Source organism: Salarias fasciatus, chromosome 12 (assembly GCF_902148845.1).
Source record: "Salarias fasciatus chromosome 12, fSalaFa1.1, whole genome shotgun sequence".
Lineage (NCBI taxonomy): Eukaryota > Metazoa > Chordata > Actinopteri > Blenniiformes > Blenniidae > Salarias > Salarias fasciatus.
The window spans coordinates 29,605,157-29,627,797 of record NC_043756.1 but is presented as its reverse complement, the minus strand read 5'-3'; the positions used below and the strand labels follow the sequence as shown (position 1 = coordinate 29,627,797).

The window sequence follows — 22,641 nt, the reverse complement described above, 5'->3', positions numbered from 1 at the left end:
TAACAATGGGCAGCATAACATATGTATATATATATATATATATATTAAAAAAAAAAAATTGTGTTCTCGCCACCCCCGGCGGTATTGTGTCTGTCTCCTTCCAAGCTCGGGTCCTCTACCTGAGGCCTGGGAGCTTGAGGGTTCTGCGCAGGATCTTAGCTGTTCCTAGGATTGCGCTCTTTTGAACAGAGATTTCAGATGTTGTTCCTGGTATCTGCTGGAGCCATCCTCCCAGCTTGGGGGGTTACTGCTCCCAGTGTCCCGATCACTACTGGTATCACTGTTGCCTTCACGCCCCACACTCTTTCTATCTCTTCCCTTAACCCTTGGTACTTCTCCAGCTTCTCGTGCTCCTTTTTCCTGATGTTCCATCACTTGGGATTGCTACATCTATCATCACAGCTGTCTTCTGCTGTTTATCCACCACCACTATGTCTGGTTGATTGGTTATCACCTGCTTGTCAGTCTGGATCTGGAAGTCCCACAGGATCTTGGCTCGATTGTTCTCGGCCACCTTTGGAGGTGTCTCCCATCTTGACCCTGGGACCTCCAGTCCATACTCGGTACATATGTTCCTGTACACGATGCCCGCTACCTGGTTGTGCTGTTCCATGTATGCCTTGCCTGCCAGCTCTTACCCCCTGCTGTGATGTGCTGTACTGTCTCTGGGGCTTCTTTGCACAGTCTGCACCTGGGGTCTTGTGTGGTGTGGTAGATCCCGGCCTCCATTGATCTTGTGTTAAGGGCCTGTTCTTGTGCAGCCATGATTAGTACATCTGTGCTGTCCTTCAGTCCGGCCTTTTCCAGCCACTGGTATGTTTTTCCAATGTCAGCCACTTCTTCAATTTGTCGGTGGTCCATGCCATGCAGGGCTTTGTCTGTCCATGATAGCTCCTCTGGTTCCTCCTTACTGGGCTTTTGATGTCTGAGGCACTCACTTAACAGATCATCACTGGGAGCCATCTTCTTGGTATACTCGTGGAGGCTCTTGGTTTCCTCCTGGATAGTGGCTCTGACACTCACTAGTCCTCGGCCTCTCTCTTTTCTCTTGGTGTCTCGCCTCAGTATGCTGGACTTAGGGTGGAACCCTCCGTGCATTGTAAGGAGCTTTCTTGTCTTGATATCAGTGGCTTGCATTTCTTCCAGTGGCCAGGATATTATGCCAGCAGGGTATCTGATTACCAGTAGGGCATAGGTGTTTATGGCCTGGATCTTATTTTTGCCATTCAGCTGACTCTTCAGGACTTGTCTTACTCTCTGTAGGTATTTGGCTGTGGCTGACTTTCGAGCTGCCTCCTCATGGTTACCATTTACCTGTGGGATCCCCAGATACTTGTAGCTGTCCTGCACATCTGTTATGTTCCCTTCAGGCAATTCAACTCCTTCAGTTGTGACCACCTTCCCTCTTCTAGATACCATTCGTCCACACTTATCTAGCCCGAATGACATCCCGATGTCATTGCTGTATATCCTGGTGAGGTGAATCAGGGAGTCGATGTCACGCTCATTCTTGGCATACAGTTTGATGTCATCCATGTAGAGAAGGTGGCTGACAGGTTGTTCCGCTTTTGAACCGGTATCCAAGCCGCTCTTGGTAATGATCTGGCTGAGGGGGTTCAGGCCTATGCAGAACAGCAGGGGGGGCAGGGGCATCACCTTGGTATATGCCGCTTTTGATGCTCACCTGTGCCACTGGCTTTGAGTTGGCCTCTAGACTTGTCTTCCACAGCCCCATTGAGTTCTGAATGAAGCTCCTGAGAGTCCTGTTGATGTTGTACAGTTTATTAGGATCTGGCATATGACATGGCTGCCGGACATGACCAGGACGGAAATGCTTTTTTTTTTGTGTGAAATTAAACACTACACAATCAGCTACTACTAGTACAAGGGTATGACAAATGGCATCTTGCTTTTTTTTTATCACTATTAGTCTAACTCACTACAGGAAAACAATTTAACTAATTTCACAAGTAGAGTGTGAGGAGTGATTAAAGAGTCGGCGTGATCATGCAAATGTAATAGTGACAGTGTTCATGCATATATGACCTCTGACCCCTATGAAGGCCAGAAGCAGGCCAGAGAGGCATTCAGGGCCAGATAGCTGGCGGCCATCCCAGAGCCCAGATCCGATCCCTCTCCCAGGCAGACACCCGCGCTCCGGTCCAGAAGAGGGCAGAGGAACGCACCGGCCAGGAGCCACGGCCGGCAGGAGCTGGCTCACCCTTGGCCCAGGATGCCCGGGGACGGCAGAGCTGAGAGCCCAGGGCGCAAGAGCCCAAGAGGGCCGACACCACCCCCCCACCCCCCCCCCCCCCACCCCCCCCCCCCCCCCCCCCCCCCCCCCCCGCCCTCACCCACCTCAAGAGGGCCATGTCCATACCTAGAATTGCCGGCCCACACGGGCGGCTACCCGCCCCGGGCTGGCACCCCCCCAGCCAAGTACCCTGAGATCCAGGGCATCACCCCCCCCCCCCCAACTCCCCAGCCCCCCCCACCCACCCACCCACCCAGCTCACCCCCCTCCTCCCTCCTATCCCTCCTCCTACGTCCCTCTCGCGCGCGCGCACGCACGCACACACACACACACACACACAGCCAGTCAAACCTAATCCAAAGCACACTCTCATTCCCGTGTCACCCGTCCACCTTGTCCTGTCGGAGACCCCCCAGGAGGCAAGGGAACACCGAGCACCCACGTCCAGGTCCCCACCACCCGCAACTCCCCCCCCCCCCCCACCCCTCCAGCCCCCTCCGCTGCAGACAGGCATGCACCCCCTGGAGCCAGCAGCCCCCAAACCACAGCCAGTCCAAACCCCAGGCCTGCAGGGAAACAACAATCCCCGTCCCACCCAACTGAAAGGACTGGAGACGGGAACACAGAAGACCCCATGGCCCTCTCCCTTCCCGCTCATAAGTGTTGATGTATATGTTGTTTGCGATTAAAATTAAGGGGCAGTAACCACACTGTGCCATGAGTGAGGCCAAACGAGCAGTCCCATCTACTGAACAGCCCCCCCCCCCCCCCCGACACGGCGCGCCCAGACCCCCAGATGTGTGTGTTGTATGTATTTGGTCATGTTAGATGACTAGAGCAATTAAGACGGAGAGGCGAGCCACCGAAGGGTGCAGTCATTGGGGCCACTTAGATGGCCCCCTCCACCACACCCATCTTGATAAGCCTGCCTCCCAAGCACTATGTGTGTGTGAATGAGAGCGGGGGGAGAGAGGGGTCCGGGGATGCCGCAGCACCCCCGTCACCCAGGAGCCCCCGGATGAAGGACAGGGCCAGGAGCGCGATCCCCCTCCCAGGACCACAGCGGCCAGCGACCATGGCCAGAGGGCCACTGACCCAAGAAGCACACACCATCATGCATCAGGAGGAGTGAAGGTGAGGACAGACAGGGGGCAGCGGAATAACCCAAACCCCAGGCCCACCAGGGCCACCCCCCACAGGGCACCTTGCTCTCTCCTCACACACCTAACTACCCCACACCTATACACCCACACAGACACACACACACACACACACACATACACATTCACACATACCCACCCGCACACCACACACACACACACATATACACCCAAACACATACCCACACACACCATACACCCATACAAACCTCAATCATACCACCTACCACCCCCTCACACCTCCTCAGCCCCCCCGTGCCCAATCCCCCTGCTCCTCAACACCCCTCGCCCACCATCGATGCTCACTGCTTTTCGAGATGCATTGTGGGACATTTCTAGTGCCCTTCTTTTTTGCTATCTGCACATTCGGACAGCCCTACAAATGGTGTCTTCACTATGTAGTGCCCCTATATAGGGAATAGTGTGGACATTCAGACACACCCATACAGTCTCTACAGTCCCGAGGTTCTCCAGCATGCTGTTCCACAGGCGGGCTTTAATTGATGAACCAACAATGTGTGTGCTTTTTTTCTCTTTAAATAATCTATAATAAAAGAGCAGATGAACAGCTTGGGTCGCTGGAATAAATGACATAAAAATGCAGGCACTCAGCAGTAGGAGGCTAAAAGGAGAACAGAGAGTTTTAACTTTATTTGTGAATCTTTTATTTGTACACAGGTCCATCATCATTGAGGTAGGTTTTGCTTGAAATGGAGTCCGTATGAGAAGTTACCTTGGGTGAACATGCTGGTGTGGAGGAAAACAGAGAAAGATGATCAAGCAGAAAACATAAAACAAGGTTGAACTTTTATTTTCTTCTGGGATGTAGATAGAGTGAAATGTCATTGTCCTTGAACAAAAAACAGTATTTAGAGAGTGAAATTTTGCTCACTTGCATGTTATTCATTAGAGGTGTGCTGATACATCGATTATTAGATTAATCGTGATGCGACACATAATGATTCGATTATGATTCATAAATATTTAAAATCGATTATTTTTCATAATAACTAGACGCCAGTAGCACGGACGCCACTTGCGGAACCAAAGTATTGTTCCTGCGCACCACCCGGACATCTGTAGTGACGGACCGGTTAATATGGCGACAGCTAGCTCTTTAGCTACAGTAACAAAGTGTGAGATTCATTCTTCTGGATTAAAAGCTAGTGCTAAAATGCCAAACGCTGCTTTTGCTAAAGAGAAAATCATTCAAAGTTCTCGTCCACAACATATTCATCAATAGATATTCGTCCATTTTACACTACACTGGAACAAAAAGCACCGTGTAGCCTCATGTCGCCCCGGAAAACAATGAGCTGTTGCGGCGCCGTAAACAAAGCTTTCAGTTCAGAAGTAAACAAACACCAAAACATTTATCTCTGTAATATGCCTGAAAGAAGTCCAGAGGCGTTTGGCAGCGTGACGATGTTTATTCCAAGAGCAGGGATCAGAAACATGCGTTAGCATCGGCAGTCGAAAAAAACACGCACACAACAACACTGCAGCCTCCCGTAGCTCCCGCTGACGTCCCACCACCGCCTAGACATATAGACATAGATATTAGATGTAGGGTCTAGATATGCTGCACGCCAAGTAGTAAATTCAAATTGAACATATATCTGCATATATGACATATCTGCTATTGTTTGCACTTAAGGGAGGTAACTGTTGATCTTTTGTCAACAGGGGCAGCCTTTTGTTGTATTGGCTCTTTAGGCCACAGCTACAGGCACAAAGTTATGCCATGGTTGCTGATGGACCACTTCCAAATACTTCTGAAGTTTATCAAGCAAGTTACAGCCACCTTGCTCTTGTAACTTAACATTACCTGTGACTGATGAGTCCTTCACCATCGACTCATTTGAAACGACTTTTTTTCTATAATGAACATATGGCTATAGCCAAAGTGGCTATTCTGCTATATGCATATAACTGAAAAAACACCCAAAACAGTACGGTTGTCAGGATGGGAAGCAGGGAACAGCATTTTTTTATTATTACATAAGTACAGAAAGCTTACCTGGTGAATTTGGTGAGGTTGTTGCAGTTCTCTGAGCTGCTCCAGAACAGACACAGTCTGGGTCAGACACTAGAAAACACACAGGTCCTGCATTAGGAGGCTAATATCGCAGTTCCACTGTGCAAATGCTGGACAGACAGTTGTTTGATTTGCATGCATCATATAAGTTATTCAGAATGGGTAACAGTACAAAAACCTCATGAACAGGCTGAACTCACCTCTGTCTGTGGTCCGTGGCAGCGGAGCGTCGCTGTCTGGAGAAAGACTGTGATTTCTGGTTCACCGTATTGTCGTTTTGTCGAGACAACGCGGAAAAAACAAGTCGACTTCTTGATAAACCACTGAAATTAACTCTTTATCATGCAAAGCGGAGGAATTAAAAAAAAGTATTTGACTATGTCCTTGTAGGGCTTCCGTACTTTCTTCATCTTCTTCTTCTTGGAGCGACCTGGTGCACTTCAGTTGTGGATCGAATTTGCAGCATTTTTCTCTTGCAGGTGTTTCTGTGTTTGCAGCGGTTTTTTCTCTTGCAACATTTTTTTTTTCTTGCATGTGTTTTTTTTTTATTGCATGTGTTTTCTGTGACTGCAGCATTTTTCTCTTGCAGGTGTTTTCTGTGTTTGCGGCGTTTTTTTCTCTTGCAGCATTTTTTTCTTGCAGCATTTCTTTCTTGCATGTGTTTACTGTGTTTGCAACGCGTTTGCACCTTTCGGCCACCTAACTTTTTAGCATTTTCAATCGTACAAGATCAGTCTCGTGTATACAGGTGTGTGTCAACAGAAATGCAAAGAATGTTATCTGTTTGTTCTTTTTGTAGGTTGTCAAGCTCAGAAGTTGGGACAAAGTTTAACTGTAAATGTCTCCATCTGAGAAGAATGGCAACTGCACAATCTGGTGAGTAAAAACATTTGGTTAAGACATTAGGAGTGAGTTACACAGGAGAAGCATAATTTAAACTGCCATTTGTGTACTATATGTGAATCTTGTACAATATGATGAAATGTCTTCATTTATCTAATGAATCAATAAATCAATTAATAATTGATTTTGGGATAAATTATTTTTGTGTCTCACTTTAAACAGTTTATTACAATGTAATTCATTGTTATAGTGACCCACAGTTCATGATCTGTAATTATTAATTAGTAAATGAAAACTTACTCAAAGTAATAATTTAATGAAATTACTTTAAGTGACGAATTACCTTCGGTAATCCAGACTTAAGTAATTTAATATCAATTACCAAACGTAAACCCCAACAATGCTGTCAGGACTCTCTCTCTCTGTGCTCTCTCTCTCTGTGCCTTTCCCCTCACTTCACCTCACCCCTGCGATCTGTCAATTGTGTCATTTTCTCTTGTCTCCTCTCTGTTTCTCGAACAAGGTGCTTGGTCATCAGTGTACTTTTGTCTCTTCTTCTCTGTGTTTCATGTATGTTGGACTTTCGTGTGGCACTGACCTCTCTGTCTCTGGATCATTTTGATACCTCAGTCTGTCATCCTGCTTCCCTGGTAACAAACTCTGCTTTGGACTTTACCCTGCTCTTGGTTTGTCCCTATGTGTCTGCCTGGATGACAATAAATGATCTACTTCAGCCATCTGTGCAAGTCTCCATTTTGGTTCTTCTCAGTCCCTGACAGATACATTGAAAATAATATTATAACGCTTTATGTTTTCAATAGATTTCACCTAAAAAAGCCAAATATCTGTGGACTGTTTGGTGGTAATGTGTATTTTTAATCAAGTTCAAGGAAAGTAGAGCACCCAGAGAAAACAACTCCCACATAGGGACAAGATTAACTTCCACACAGAAAGGCTTCCAACCAGAAAAAAATCAAGGATACTTTCAGTGTGATCACGACACCACTGTGCTTCCTTCACACAGAAAATGGAAAACAGTAAAGTCCTTCGTGAATTGTCTTTTCTGCTTTCTTTCAGTGTCTGAGGTGAGGGTTGTTGTGTGTGGAACAGCTTCTCTCAGAGAACCCAAGTGCTGAACTTCCTGCTGGGAGAACTTCCTGCGATCCCATTTGATGAAGACCGTTGTGTGATAATTCGGGGAATCAAAGACTTTGTTTTCATTGTCACTCCACATACAGTGTCTCCCAAAGTCTCTGAGAAAACACTGAAAGAACTTGTAGAGAACTGTGTGAGACTCTCTACTCCTGGCCCCCATTTGCTCCTGTTGGTTGTGCAGCCTGAACATTTTACTCAAGAACAGAACAAGACTTTCTGCAAAGTCCTTCAACTCTTCAGTGACGACGCATTTCATCATTCATTGGTACTGATTACACCATCCACAGAGCCGGGCCCATATAACTACCAGTCCAAGTTCTCCCCTTGCCAGACTTGATCAGCAAATTCAGAAACAGAGTTGCTTTTCAGCAACACCTCGAACAATCAGATCTCTTTGGGCTCTTCAATCAAATTGTAACAGAGAACAAAGGAAAATACCTGAGCTCCCATGAAGATTTTCCAGCACCATATCACGTTTTACCAAAGCTGAAACGTGGACAGGGGATCCTGGTAAGTCATACATGCATGTCAGTCTGTGCAGGACAAAGTTTGAATATAGAAAGTATAAACAAGCAGCTTTCTGATGCATAAGTCGCTGAATTAATAATATTCATCCCATTAGATCGGAAATATGTGCTTGGTGGATTATTTGCTCATGAAAATGGTTCTCTGTTTTTATTGCTCTTCAGCTGTGGAAGAGAATTCAATTCAATTTTATTTCTACAACACCAAATACAACACAGTCACCTGAAAACCAACAATCTCACATGAGCAAGCAGAAAATATGGTTTCAAGGAAAAACTTCCTTTGAACAGGGCTTGCCGAACCACACTCACAGGTGGAGATTTTCTGCAGAAAGAGACTCAAAGATGGAGAACCCTGCAAAACTCGACTCAGAGGTTGAGACTTTCTGCTGTATCAGCTGGGGTTCGGAGATAGACGAAGTGAAAATGTAGGACAGACAACAAGATTGTGGATATAGGGACAAACCCGTGTTTTGGGTAGCAATACAGCAGCAGACATAAATTCACTCACTGCAGACAGATTGAGGCAGAAAGCTAAGATCAACTTCCAGTTCCACATTTCAGAGATCCTGCAAGGAGGTAGGCTGCACGATTAATCGATTTTGAATCGTAATCGACTTTGTGGGTTAAGAAGATGGTAAAACGCTGAAATGGTACATGAACGATTTTCGGCTTTTCACATGAACGCATCCGTTTTGGTGTCTCTAAGGCCCGGTCACACCGCCCGAATTTTGCCGGAGCGTTCCTTGAAACGGTCGGGAGGGGGGCCGAACGCTCGTCACCGCGCACAAAATGGGGAAAAAAATCGATAACACAGACGTTAGCTTAGCGGTGCACCGCTGAAGCCAGCATTGCTTAGCGTGGTTTAGCGGTAGAGAGCGGCAGAGAGCGGTAGCGAGCGTTGGTATAGCAGCGTTCTGTGACTACGGAGCTGAACGGACCGTTTTGATACAACTTCTGATCGTTTTTGATAGAAGTGGATAGTTGAAGTTCATCATGCGACGTGGCCAAAAGAAGAGGAAGGCGTGAGAAGGAAAGGCAGCAGCCTCCAAGAAGATCATTCATTACTGAGCAGGCAGCTGAAGCAATGGAATCAGTAATAGATGTGGCCCACTGGTTGTGTCAAGAAATATTTCTACACCCCCTCCAAAGGCTGCAACGGTCAGCCAGACCATCATAAACAGTGTTTTTGTTCAGGAGCACACCAGCAGGTTGTTTTTCTGTAATCTAATATATTAGAAATTAAGATAAAAAAACAAAATATTAAGTCAAGAGGATCAGCAAACCTTTTAATGCCTCATGTCTGCTGTATTAATGCCTCAAATCAGGTTTTAAAATTTATTTGACTTTTTTAAAGTGCGCATTTGCGTAGCGTCACCTCTCACACTCCACGCACTCTGTTTCCTTGCTAAACATGCACCACACCCACCAACACACATAAAACAGTTGTATTATTTACCATCAATAATAATCAAGAACATATTAAAAATTAGTAAATAAGTCTCCCCGGCTGCGCACCAGGACGGACACCTTCCCACACGATCCGTCCTCACCCTGCTCATTTGATTCTGGACTGCAGGCTCCACAGGACAGAGGTATTTATTCAGAAAATATGTTCGTTCTAAAATTAATTTTTGGAAATGAAAAACACTTGGTTTGCTGTACTTTGATGGAGGATAGAATATTTTACTTGAATCTGTAAACTGGCACCCTCTGGATACGCTGCAGTGCTCCAACTACCGTGTTCACTGTTGTGTTGAGATTTATTCCATGAGTTATTTTTTTTCACACCATTTTATGTTATTATTATTTAGTGTAAACTGACAGCAGCCTACAGTAATTCTCTATACCTGGAGGTGACGCGTGAGCGCTTCATGCGCCGCTGCAGGTTCTGCTGGACTGTCCGACACGTCTCCGCATCCGATTCCCCCTCACTGACCTCCTGTATCATTGCTAAAGCTTTCTTCCACCTTATATCTCTTATGCCTCTTTTTATTGTCTTTTTTTTTTTTTTTTTGGGGGGGGGGGGGATTGGTTGATATTTATGGCCGATTGATGTCAAGCTAGCTCCCTGTTCAGATGCGCGCATATGAACCAAAACAAATCAATCGCAGAAAACAAGCAACGCGAAGTGCGTCTTCTTCTCTTTTGGAGGTATAAATGCTTTGTAATATTATGTGTGTCATTGTTAGGACCTTATTTGCTTCAGAAACCTTATTTGCTTCAGAAAAACATACAAGACACATATTTAGGAAAAGTCAAAGAATTAGAGGACAGGGGAATTATTTTAACAGATTTATTAGAATTCTAAAAACCCAAACGGTCTGTCAGACCGTCTTGGCTGTTCTGGTGTTAACAACTGTGAAAAAAAATACTGTTTTATATATATTACTCAAACCTTTTTCATTTATTATTCCATTCCACCGTTCCAGCAACCCCGTGTCCGCTCGTAAAACGCTTACCACCGCTCCACCGATGTTTGTGCAACGTTTAATCGCTGCCCGGGCAACGCAGCGAAGCAGCGGTGGTCCAGCGTTCAAGATTGCGCTGGCCTGGCGGACCCGAGCGTCCACGAACTTGCGTCTAGCGGTGCCAAACTTGGACTGGGCGTTGGTGGAGCGGGGGTGAACGTTGCCGGGGCGGAAAATTCAACGCTCCTCACCGCTCGGAATATTTTGTGCAGCTCAAAACTTTCGGAGCGGTGGGAGGGCCCCTCCGGTAACATCAGCGGTGGCCGAGCGTTTACGACGTCGCTTTAACGGAGACCAACTTCTGTTAAACGGTGGTGAACGGTGGTGAACGGTGGTGAACGTTTACGAGTGGTGATGGATTTTTTTCACCGCTCCAGGGACGCTCCAGCAAAGTTCGGGCGGTGTGACGGGGCTTAAGCCACCGTAGTTTTCTCCGGCCCGTCTCATGACGTCATGACGGAAGTGTGTGCCTGCCTTCACTCAGCGTTGGGTAACTAACAACAACAAGCATGGCTACTGCCGGAGAAGTTAAATTTGCTCAGGAAGTAAGTTTTAGGCTGTGTTCATATTGACTTGGGCATCTCGACCTCGGACCTCCTCCTCGAAGCGGCCCCGGCTCGACCCAAAAGTAGGTCGACCCAACGTGAAAAACATTCGTGAGGCAAGAGATACAACAATTACACCATGAGCTTTGTATAAGACAACGGAATAATCCACCAAAACACATTTAGATTAATGCCAGAATTTGTTGTACTCGCATACAAAAGTGTGACTGCAAAATGACAATCAATTTATTATTTATTTAACCTGAAAGATTTATCTTATCATAGCATATTTTATTCCATCTCTGTCCATTTTTTGTTGTTCTGTTTCTCTATTTGTTTTTTGTAGGGTACAAACCAGGTTCCTCCCTCAACCAAGCACAAGATAGTCATGTGACCGCACAAAGTAAGAAAGAACTTCTTTAATACTTAATATAATACTTAATAATATAATGCACGCACACGCAACACACACACAATGTTAAGGCTTTATTTTGTGTTGTCAACAAGAAAAGATGAAGGCGTGATAGCTCATTTTTACCTTTAAACTCATACTGACACATTCATGCATTGTCTTTTCAGCACAAAAGTTGTGTTGTGTCCGGTTGTCTGTAAAAAATTCTAGAAATATTACTTTGCGGTGCTTATATGAGTTGAGACTTAAGGCTCATTCATGCTTTTGCGCATCCATGAGTCCACATGGTGCATGTTGTTATGTGTAACGTAAAAGTCATCATTGACTAGTGTGTGCGACAGTCCATGCAAATTCCTCTGCTATCGATCCATGAAGGCTGATTTTTGTGACCATGTGGACTCAATGTGCTGGTCGTCCATGTGCATTTGCGTGCAGCAGCAACAAACAAGGTGGATGCCATATTGGTCGCGAAGATAATTCCATTTTTGGCAGGAGGTATTCTCCTCTTTAACCATAGTTTTGAGATTTCAGTCCAGGACTTTCTTGGTATTGAACATACGCTGGACTGCCTCTCTGATTGTGAAACATCGCCAGACAGACCCCAAACTTCCCAGAACAGGTAGTCCAGTTGGGCATACGTGGAACGCGTACCAGCGTGAACTTGAATATACACTGTAAAAAAAAGTACCCCCTATCTACTCAATAAAATTAAGGCAACACATTACAAGCAATATATTAATTAAATTCAAGTATGTTTGATATTGAGAAATTTAAGTGAAATAAGGCGTGTCATAATTACCCATTTAAATGAGTAAATTCTGATTCAAAACATAAGTGAATTAATTGATAACTAATCTAAAATATTAATTTGAATTGAAATAAACTGAAACTTAGAAATGATTTAGCAGTATTTATAAAAATTAATTTAATTATACACTTCAATGATATACAGTTTAGTAATAATCATCTAAATTAATCAATGATTATTATATGATTATTAATTAATTCATTAACTGCCGCTTCTTCCCTTTCGGGGTCACGGGTGGCTGGAGCCAATCCCAGCTGCTGTGGGTGAAGGCGGGGTATGCCCTGGACAGGTCACCAGTCTGTCGCAGGGCTGACACACTCTATATATATATATATATATACAGACATACAACATTCACTCACACATCATACCTAGGGGCAATTTAGGGTGACCAATTAACTTGAAATGCATGTTTCTGGACCGTGGGAGGAAGCTGGACTACTCGGAGGAGAACCCACGCACACACGGGGAGAACATGCAACTCCACACACAAAGGCCTGAGCCCAGCCGGTATTTGAACCCAGGACCTTCTTGCTGTGAGGCACGAGCGTTAACCACTGCACCAACCGTGTGGCCCCGTTAATTATATCAATTAAAAAAGGTATCTAGATACGGGTGGATGCCAAGTAATACGTTCAAATCGAACATATATCTGGATATATGACAATCTCGCGACACCGGGCTGTCGTGAGGACAAAATAAATAAATAAATAAATAAAAACTTAAAAGAAAAGAAAGACAAGACAACCTATACCTTCAGCTTCATCTCTCAACATTTCACTCGATGAAAGTGATTTACACAATTTTAATGTATTAACAATAGCCTATAAGAAGCATAGGAAAGGTAACCGCAGAAAACTGTAACCTATCTGCAACCTACATATTATTTCAATACTTTTTACATGAGAAAATAATGTACATTTCAACAACTTAGTTAATAATTGTCATATTGCAGAGAAATATGGAAAAAGCTGGAGACCTTACCATGCAAGCCTTCAAGTGTCTTGTAGGCGGGCAGCATTCAAAAGACAACTTCCTGCTTCAACAGGAAGTGGTTCTCAATTAAAAACTGTTTCAAAAACATTAAGTTGGATTCATTGATTTATCTCTGTGTTTGGAATCACATAAACAAATGCTTGTTTTTTGTCTAACTAAAATAAGTAGATATTTCTCCTAACATTTTTATGTTTTTTTTATCAAATGATTGCGACAAAAGCAAGAACATAAATAATATTGAATATCATTTACTTATTAATTGATTATAATTTACATGGCCATAGATTCATTTATTACAGTGTAGGAACCATGTGCACGTCTGCAGTTAGTGTACAGGTCCAATGTCGTCAGCGGACACAATGCGGAAAGCATGAAAGAGCCTTTATAATTCGCCAGGAGATCACAAGGACAAAAAAACTGGCTTTGTGTTTTCAATGTTAAAGTCCGTCATCTATCTCCTTAATGTTTTTCAGCAACTTCACTCAGGATCTTGTTGCTGGGTGAAAATGAGGTTTCGAAGATGCTTTTGAGCGATATAATTACGAAAAACCCCAAATTCAACCGTCAGGGATATGATACTCTCAACACTCCAAGGCCATCTCTGGACTGTGGAATGGAAGTGTAAACAATAAAAGTTGTGAAGTCTCCAGATATCAACAGACTGTCTGAGGAGGAAGTGAAGCGAGACATGGAGAGTCTGATTTATCCTGGACCACACGTTCTGCTGCTAATAGTGGAGCCTTCTGACGTCATTGGAGCAAAGACACTGAACATCTCTTCCATCTTGAATGTTTTTGGTGAAAACACTTTCAAACACTTGATGGTCGTCACCAATGCCAAACACATGGAAAGAAATGTCATCATAAGGGAACTGTTGAGAAATGTGATGGACGACATTACAGCTGTACTGAAAAAACCAAAGAGCAGTTAATGGAGAAGATTGAAAAGATGGCAGTTGAAAATGAAGGAACTTTCCTCCCATCAACCAAGGACCCATGACATCCATCTCTCAACAGATGAAGCCAGTTTTAACCTACTTGTGTGTGGGAGAAGTGGACCAGGGAAGACTCAATAGCCGCAACCATTTTAGGACGAAGTGACCATCATTCAACCTCCTCAGAGTGTTGTCAGAATCCAGGGAGAGGTGTGTGGACGTCAGGTCTCTGTGGTGGAGCTGCCTGCTTTGTGTGGAAGACCTCAGGAGGAGGTGATGGAGGAGGTTCTCAGGTGTGTCTCCCTCTGTGATCCTGAAGGTGTCCACGCCTTCATCCTGGTCCTGCCTGTGGGTCCACCCACTGATGAAGACAAGAGAGAAATACAGACCATCCAGGACACCTTCAGCTCTCGAAGTCAATGACTTCACTGTGCTTCTAATCCTTGACAACTCAGATCCTTCACAGAAAAATGTCAAAACACCACAAGACCACCCAGAGACATCCAGGACCTCTTTGAGAGATGTGGACGATCTGTTGCTGTTAACAACAAGGACATGACTTGGATCGTACAGTTAATGGTTGTGGTAGATGGACTCAACAAGAACAGAAGACCATTTGGCTACACAATGGAATCTCTTGCTCGTGCTCAAATGGAAAGAAACCTTGAGCTGGAAAAATCTATTAAGGTCCGACAAGCAAAGCTTGAGACAAACATCACCTGTAAGTATTTTTTTTTTTGGCTGGGTAAATACAGACTTTCTATTCTTATTGCTAAAGTAGTAGTAAAGATCAAAGCTTTTGACATCTGCTTTGCATGATGTTGTTACTTTGTCATAAATGAACATCGTGGGATTTGATGGGTTCCTAGACAATCCAACTAATGATTTGACCCGAGATTGTCTGGGTGGGAGGGCTTGTGTGGTTTCATGATCTCAAGAACTATTCCAATTGGAAAGAATATGGTACTGGTAGAGTCTCCCATGGCAGACAGATCTGTGATGAAGACCCTGATTTTCACAATCACAAAATTTACCCAATATATTAGAATAACACTGTAATGTCGGTACACTCTGCTGATTGACATACAATGACACACACCAACTCCAGGAATTCAGTTGCCATGTTTACCGAAAAGATCATGAATGTCCACTGACTGAAACACACTCCCATTACCCAGAATACCCCTTGTCTCTGTTAAACACTGACAAGTGTCACAATGTACCACTCCTGGAATTCATTCATTCATTACAGACTCTATTGTCAGTAACCAGGAATCTCACTGTTACCAGGTGTTGGGGGCTATTTTTTGGTAAAGACCATTTATCTAAATAGCCCACTTTTCCTGGCATGGCTTAGCTTGGAAGTGCTACATGGAAGGCTTCTCCATCAAAGAAATGGGAAAAGATGAAACCAACTGGCTTTTGAGTCAAAACAAGTTTCAACAAGATAGACAAGTCCAGACGAGTAATCCAAAACAGAGTTCATGTCCCTGAACTAGTTCAAAACCAGATGAGCAGGCAGACACAGAAGGAGCTGGCTCTCCACCCCAACAGGATAGAAAGGACAGGACAACAGACTGGCTGGTACACACTACAGGATAATCGGGCTGGATTTAGCCATGATCTCCTCCCGATCAAAGCCAGCAAAGGTCTGATTGTCGGGAGTATGCAAATTCGATTGGGTTCGATGTTCCTGTGGTGTGCAGTGTTTTAGGAGTGATTTTTTACTGTTGGAGCCACTTGGGAGGTCTCAGAAGTGAGATCGTAGATATGAACATGTTTAATATTTCTGATCGCAAATCCAGTTGTGTGTGGAGCTCCAAGAGGAGCGGATCAGTTCAGAGCCAGCCTTTCAACACCCTTGTAAGAAACTGATTGACTAATAGCTCCGACTCACCAAGGTGTGGGTGGAGCTGCTTTTAAAAAATTAGTCTCAGTGCTGGAGACATGAATATATATATATATATTATATATATATATATATGTATATATATGTATATATATATATATATATATATATATATATATATATATGTATGTATGTCTGTATATATGACAATGAAACACAGAAAAGTCAGACTTCCTAAACCCAGTAATGCAGAAAGTGAGCCGATAATCCTCAATATTGTATTGCTCCTGGATGTCAGATATCCCAATGTTCCATTCGTCTCCATTATTAACAGTTATGGGAAAATGAAGGAAATAAAAACTCCCGGAGGAGTCCGTGCCGCACAAAAAGTGACAAAGAAGATGTATCATAAAACTATACTCAAGCTAAAATACATATTTTTTTCTGGTCTAAACTATTCAATCTGGGGGTAAAAAAAAGAATATTTAGGATATTCGGTAATTTAAAAAAGTAGTTTGTATTTGTCAGAGACTAAAAACTTCTTGTCTACTGCTCCATTTTGGAAGCAAAAGTTAAAAAAACAAACAAAAAAAAACATTAAAATGCTGAATTATTTTCAAGTGCAGAGGGGGAAGATTGTAAAAATCCTGACGTGTTTATCAAGCTTTCCTAGACTGACCAGACAAACTGAAAAGACAAAACTAAATACAGTGACAGAGGGAGGAGACGAGATATGACGACTTAACAGGAAGATTGAACAGTCCAGGTGTGAGAGACAAGGGAAGCATGGACGGGTGAGGACAGCAGGAGAGTGGGAGACACAGAGAGGGTGCAAAACTAGACACTGGCAACATATGGGGCTATGGACAGATAGGGGACAGGACTCAGGAATGACAGGAGATAAAAGACAGGACACACAGGACCATGATGTTCCTGTAATATCAAAGGATGGGGAATCTGGAAAAATGAACAATGTGCATCTGACACTTATTTACAGTTCACAACTTTTTGTGCACCTTTATTTGTGAAAACAATCTGTTAAAATGAGTAAATCCAAGTTTTCTTACTCCACAGGTGAGGGAGAGATGCAGAGACAAAAGCCACTCAGAATAGTTCTTCTTGGAAAGACTGGCCATGGAAAGAGCTCCACAGGAAACACCATTACTGGAATGAATCAGTTTAAAGCTGATATTTCTTCAACCTCAGTCACCAAATGCTGTCAGAAAGCAGTGGGAGAAGTGGACGGTCGTGCTGTCCACGTGGTCGACACTCCTGGACTGTTTGATAACAATTTGTCCCATGATGAGGTTCAGGAGGAGCTGCTGAAATGTGTCAGTCTTCTGGCTCCAGGACCACACGTCTTCTTACTGGTGCTACAAATCGGACGGTTTACTTTGGAGGAAAAGAAGACCCTGAAACTCATCAGGAAAGCATTTGGGGAAAATTCAGAGAAGTTCACTATCATTCTTTTCACCAAAGGAGATTCACTGAAACCCCAGGGTAAGTCAATTGAACAGTACATCAGTGAAAGTGGTCACTATTTTAAGAGGTTCGTCTCTGACTGTGGAGGAAGATACCATGTGTTTGATAACTTAGACAGACAAAATTACAAGCAAGTCAGAGAGCTGATAGCAAAGATCAACACCATGGTGGAAAAAAAACGGCGGTGACTGCTTCACCAATGAGATGTTGCAAGAAGCTGAGGCAGCGATAAAGAAAAAAATGGAAAAGATCCTGAAGGAGAAGGAAGAAGAGATGAAAAGTAAGATGGAAGACCTTAAGATGAAACATGACGAAGAATGCAAGTAATGAAAAGAAAATCAGAAGAGGGGAAAATACTAATCAGTTCGGAAATAAAAATAAGGAAAAACAACTGAAGGAAAAAGAAGAACACATCAAAATGCTCAAAGAAAAATTTGATGAACAAGAAAAGAGAGAACAAGAAGAAGAGGAAAGAAAGAGACAAGAGGATGAATTGATCCAGCGGCGTGGCACCAAAACTACGAAGCATTGCAAATCAAAATAAAACAGCAGTCCACATCACAGGAGATGATTGAAAAGGAGCTGGAGCAGCTGAGAGCAGAAATGAAAGAGAAACAATGACACCTGGGAGAAAGAACAAAAGGAATACGGGAAAAAAAGACGTGCAGAAAATAGTGTAAAACTGGTTGAAACATCACATGGAAATCCAAAACCTGAAAACACAACATGAAGAAGAAAAAAGTAAAACTTCAAAAAGAAGAAGAAAGAATGAGGAAACTGGAAGAAAAAGAGCGAAAAGACTTTGAGGAGGCGTATCAAACTCACTGCAGAACATGAAAGATGACTATGAAGAAAAGGCCAGAAAACAAGCAGAGGAGTGCAACGAATTCAAGACCAAGTACCAAAAAAGATCAGAGGAAATCCAAAATTTGATTAAATGTATCACAGGGAAAGAGAAAATGTCAAAAGTATCAGTCGCTTGCTGAAAAAACAAAGAGAAGGAAATGAAGTCCACAGATGGGATGGAGGAACGAGAACCCTCAGAAAAAACATGAGAAACAGCTGAGTGAATTGATCCAAAAAACTTCTAAAATCAAACACACCTGACTGTACTATTCTGTGAGCCACATTCATTTTCAGTTTTCATGATGCATTGTGGGATATTTAATTGCACTATATTGATTTTGTGAATGCTCATGGTACTGTTTTTTATGATTCATAATACTGCATAATTACAGAGTATTAGTGTTCTATAATGGAGTGGACAGAACACTCTGGGCCTGAATTTCTTGTGCTATTGTCAAATCAGGTGTTTACTTCCAAAATTAGCTGGGCCAGGGGTGTAGCGGTCCCTGGAGATGTAGATATGCTTGATTTTTGTGTTCATATACAGCATCCCATTTTTAGAAATAGTGGCATGAAAACTACTATAGCAAAATCAGTCCCACAGGGTTAGGGTTACCCGATGGACTCTATGCACAACTTCACCACTTCCTGAACTTCAGGAGGCTCCTTGTTTCCTGTCTTTCATGATAGGACGAGCTGATTAATGCAGATGTGTCTGACCTCTCTAACACTTCAGACACACCTGTATTAATCAGTTCATCCGATCATGAAAGACAGGAAACAAGGAGCCTCCTGAAGTTCAGGAAGTGGTTGAGTTGTGCATAGAGCCTATAGGGAAAAAATAGTGCTGAGTGAGTGGTGCAATGCAGTTTTTCGCAAGAGGATGTACATCATGTTGCTTGAAAAAGGGTAAACCTGGACTACACCACTGGTTACTGTATCATATCACATTTTTGTTTCTCACAGCACTGACATGTACAGAGAAGAGGTTGTTTGTTTGTTTGTTTGTTACACATATTTAGTTCTCAGATGGAAGAAACAGTCTGGATGAAAGTTTAGAGTTATGATAGAAATACACCAATCCTGAGAGTTAACCCAAATACGAGGCATCCTTTCAGTCATCACAGTTTAGGCTGGTTGAATTTTGAACATTTTAGTGTTGGGCATGACAACTTGCAGAGAGGACCCGGTCACTTCGGCTCCACTACCTTTCTGTAAAACTCTGGACAACCTGTTATATGAGACACTGAATGATGACTAAGGACATCTGTGATGCCTTTCTCGTAAAAGAAATCCAGTAAAAATGCCAGCACAACAACTCAATAGAAGTTACTGAACTTCACTTCCACTGCGAGCTCTGTAGCTTGCTGTGACAACAGCAAAACTGCAAGCACACTCGAGGCAGCGGAGAAGGAATACAACGAGGAGAATGAGAGGGAGAAGATGACCGAAGCAGGTTCAGAGTACCATTTGCGATTGCAAATTTGAAATCTGACTTTTCGTCCAAATTACATGGCATTTTGTCAGCAATAGAGAGTGTGAGGAAAGATGTTAATGAGTGCACCGAATGGCTTGGTGAGGCAGAGGTCCGGATATGTTCAGCAGAGAACAGCATCACCAGTCTGCAAGCCAGTGTTCAGGCTCTTGAAAATAAAAACAATAATCTGGAGGATAAAGTGCTGGATCTGGAGGCCAGATCATGACAATCTTGAGACTTGTGAACCTACCTGAGGGTGCGGAGGGAGAGGACGCGTTCGCCTTTCTAGAAAACTGGTTGCCAGAGGTTCTGGAACTGGCACAGCTACACACCGCTCTGACATTGGACAGAATGCTTCGGGTCCGTCCGAAGAATACCGTTGCACCAAGGACTTTTACCATGAAGTTTTGAATCTACAAGGTTAAAATGACCACGATAAGAGCCACCAGGACAAAGGGACAGATTCTATTCAAGAACCACCCTGTGAGATTGTACAAGGACCTCACAGCTGGTGTGCACAAAAAACAGAAAGAGTTTGATGGCGAGAGACAGCAGCTCTGCACTGTGGGGATCCGATATGGCATGATTCTTCCCACATGGCTGCTGGTGACAAACGATGGGTCAGTCCCACATTTTTAACCAACCAGCTGAAGTGGAGAACTTGTAAGAACTCTGAAGTAGATATTGGACTTGGATGAGACAATATAGACATCTTTACACTGCAGTGTATTTGTATGAAGGGATAGCTACTGAGTGAGCTTTAAGTTAAAGCAACACTAAGGAACTTTCAGTTTCCGTTGATTTTGGCGGCGCCAGTGGACAAAAGCGGTAGTGTTTTGCCTGAACAAATACTACAGTTCCCATGAGGACTAGTGCGTGGCGTCATAAAATGCTGCTCCGGTTGGCGCGCTGTAGGACTGAACTCCGCCTGCATTTGTTTCCAGTGGCTGTGTGAAGGACGGATAGCGACGAGGTAATGGATCTAATGGTGGCTAAACGATGTTATATCATAATGTGACGCATGCCGTGTGCAGGGTTCCTACCACCCTCCTCACAGTTTCTTAGTCCAAGTGAAAGCAATACCGACGCCCTCAGCCCGTGACAGAGGGATCATTCAACTCGTTGTAAGTCGATGTATCATCACAAAGATATTAAATGTTTTATTAAGGTTGAAAAGTTCCTTAGTGTCGCTTTAAGTATCAATGAGAAGGGATAAATAGTTTTCTTATTATATTTCACACGGTTGCAGATGCCCACAGCCAACACCAATAATAAAGTCCTTTGAAAGTATTTAGAAACAAGTTTCTTATGTAGCAGGTCGGGCAAAAGGGAAAAAATGTGTTCAGGCACAATCAGTTGATCCTCACTTTTTGTGGAACAGTCTGTTAGATAGGTACCAGCATACAAAAGGGGGAGGGAAGTGGGTAACAATGTTAAGAGGCATTTATTGTTTGGTGTTCCTAATTATGGATGTAGTTTTTCTTTTAAAGGTGCATTAAGGAGTTTGTGCGTTTTATACAAAACAGCGCCCCCTGCAGGCCTTGGGCGTAATGCAGCTTAGTGAAAAACTCGTCCCTGTGGCTCCCGTGCACGGAAGAGGGGGACTCCTTCCTCGCTCGTTTAGTAGCAGTCAAGTAAGATTTAAGTTTCTTTTACCTGGTGGAGTCTGTGCTGGAGCTGTGGCAGTGCTAGAAGCCAGTCTCTTCTTACTTTCTGGAGGATCCTGCTCAGTTGTTGCTCACCAAGCATCTGGCGGAGTAATGGCGGACAAAGCGAAACTCAACCAGCCGGAGCGCGCATTACGTCATTCCTTTCAAATTCTCCCCCAAAAAATTCTGGTGCCGGACCGGCACTGTGACTTTCAAGTGACAATTTAGCGCTGTTAGAGGGACTTGTAATGAATATGTCAGAGCACACTGTACACATCATTAAAAAATGTGGAACATATTTATGGTGGAAAATAACTGAGGAGGAGGAGGAGAGGACACTGGCGCTGCTCTGTTAGCCGCTTCTCCGTCCTCCAAAGCTTCCTAAGCTTCCCATGCCCCAGTTTCTTTTATTTCTTTTATTTGATATGTCTTCCTACGTGTCAAGGCCTTTGCCTGTTTACTGCCTTTTAACCCGGACTTTAAGTGACTTTTGAATCTACCTTCTACACCACTCCCAAGTATTGGCCGTGGCCAGCTGCTCATACCTCCTCTGTCAGCTGTCCCCCTGGAGAAGCAAGCCTGTCCATCGACGCCGTGCCTGTGCCGACGCTGGACACCCTGTCTTCGTGTCCCGTTGTGAGGCTCAGCTTGTCGCCTGGAAGCACCGTCCTCCCGTCCCAGCGCCGGCTGCGATCAGCTGTTCTCCTGGAGTGTCCACTCCGTCTATCACCACCGTGCCACCTACTCGGACTGCCTGCCGTTGTGCCCTGGGATGGGTCAGCTGGATGCTTGGAGCCTTCACCTCGTCTCAATGTTTCTGTCCGGTTGGTTCTTGCTCCAGTTCGTGCTTGGCTGGCGGCTAGCACCGGGCTAACCTGCACCAAGTTAGCCAGCTCCAGGCTAAATGCACCGGCACCAGGCATGTCTCTTAGATATTCCGCCTCGCAGCTGCTCAAACTCAACAACTTCTCCACTCCATCCTGCATCGGAGCCATCAGACATCACGGTCTTCTACGATGTCCCCGCTATGTCCATCGGAGTGCCCAGAGAAAGTTTGTTTATTCTCAAAGCTGCCCTGCCACGGCTCCATCCATCTGGGCTCCAGAAACTTGCGGCGCACTCTGCCGACGTCATCCGAGCGCTGGGGCTGAATGGAACTTAGTCTGAGGACCAGAGTGGACCACTCAGTCCTGCGGAG

The 22,641-nt window shown here is 44.2% G+C and overlaps 1 pseudogene; it reads left to right on the top strand.

The window, feature by feature from the left end:
• The first annotated feature begins 6,260 nt into the window (after positions 1 to 6,260).
• Positions 6,261 to 18,434, top strand: LOC115398746 (GTPase IMAP family member 4-like; annotated as a pseudogene).
• The last annotated feature ends 4,207 nt before the right edge of the window (positions 18,435 to 22,641 follow it).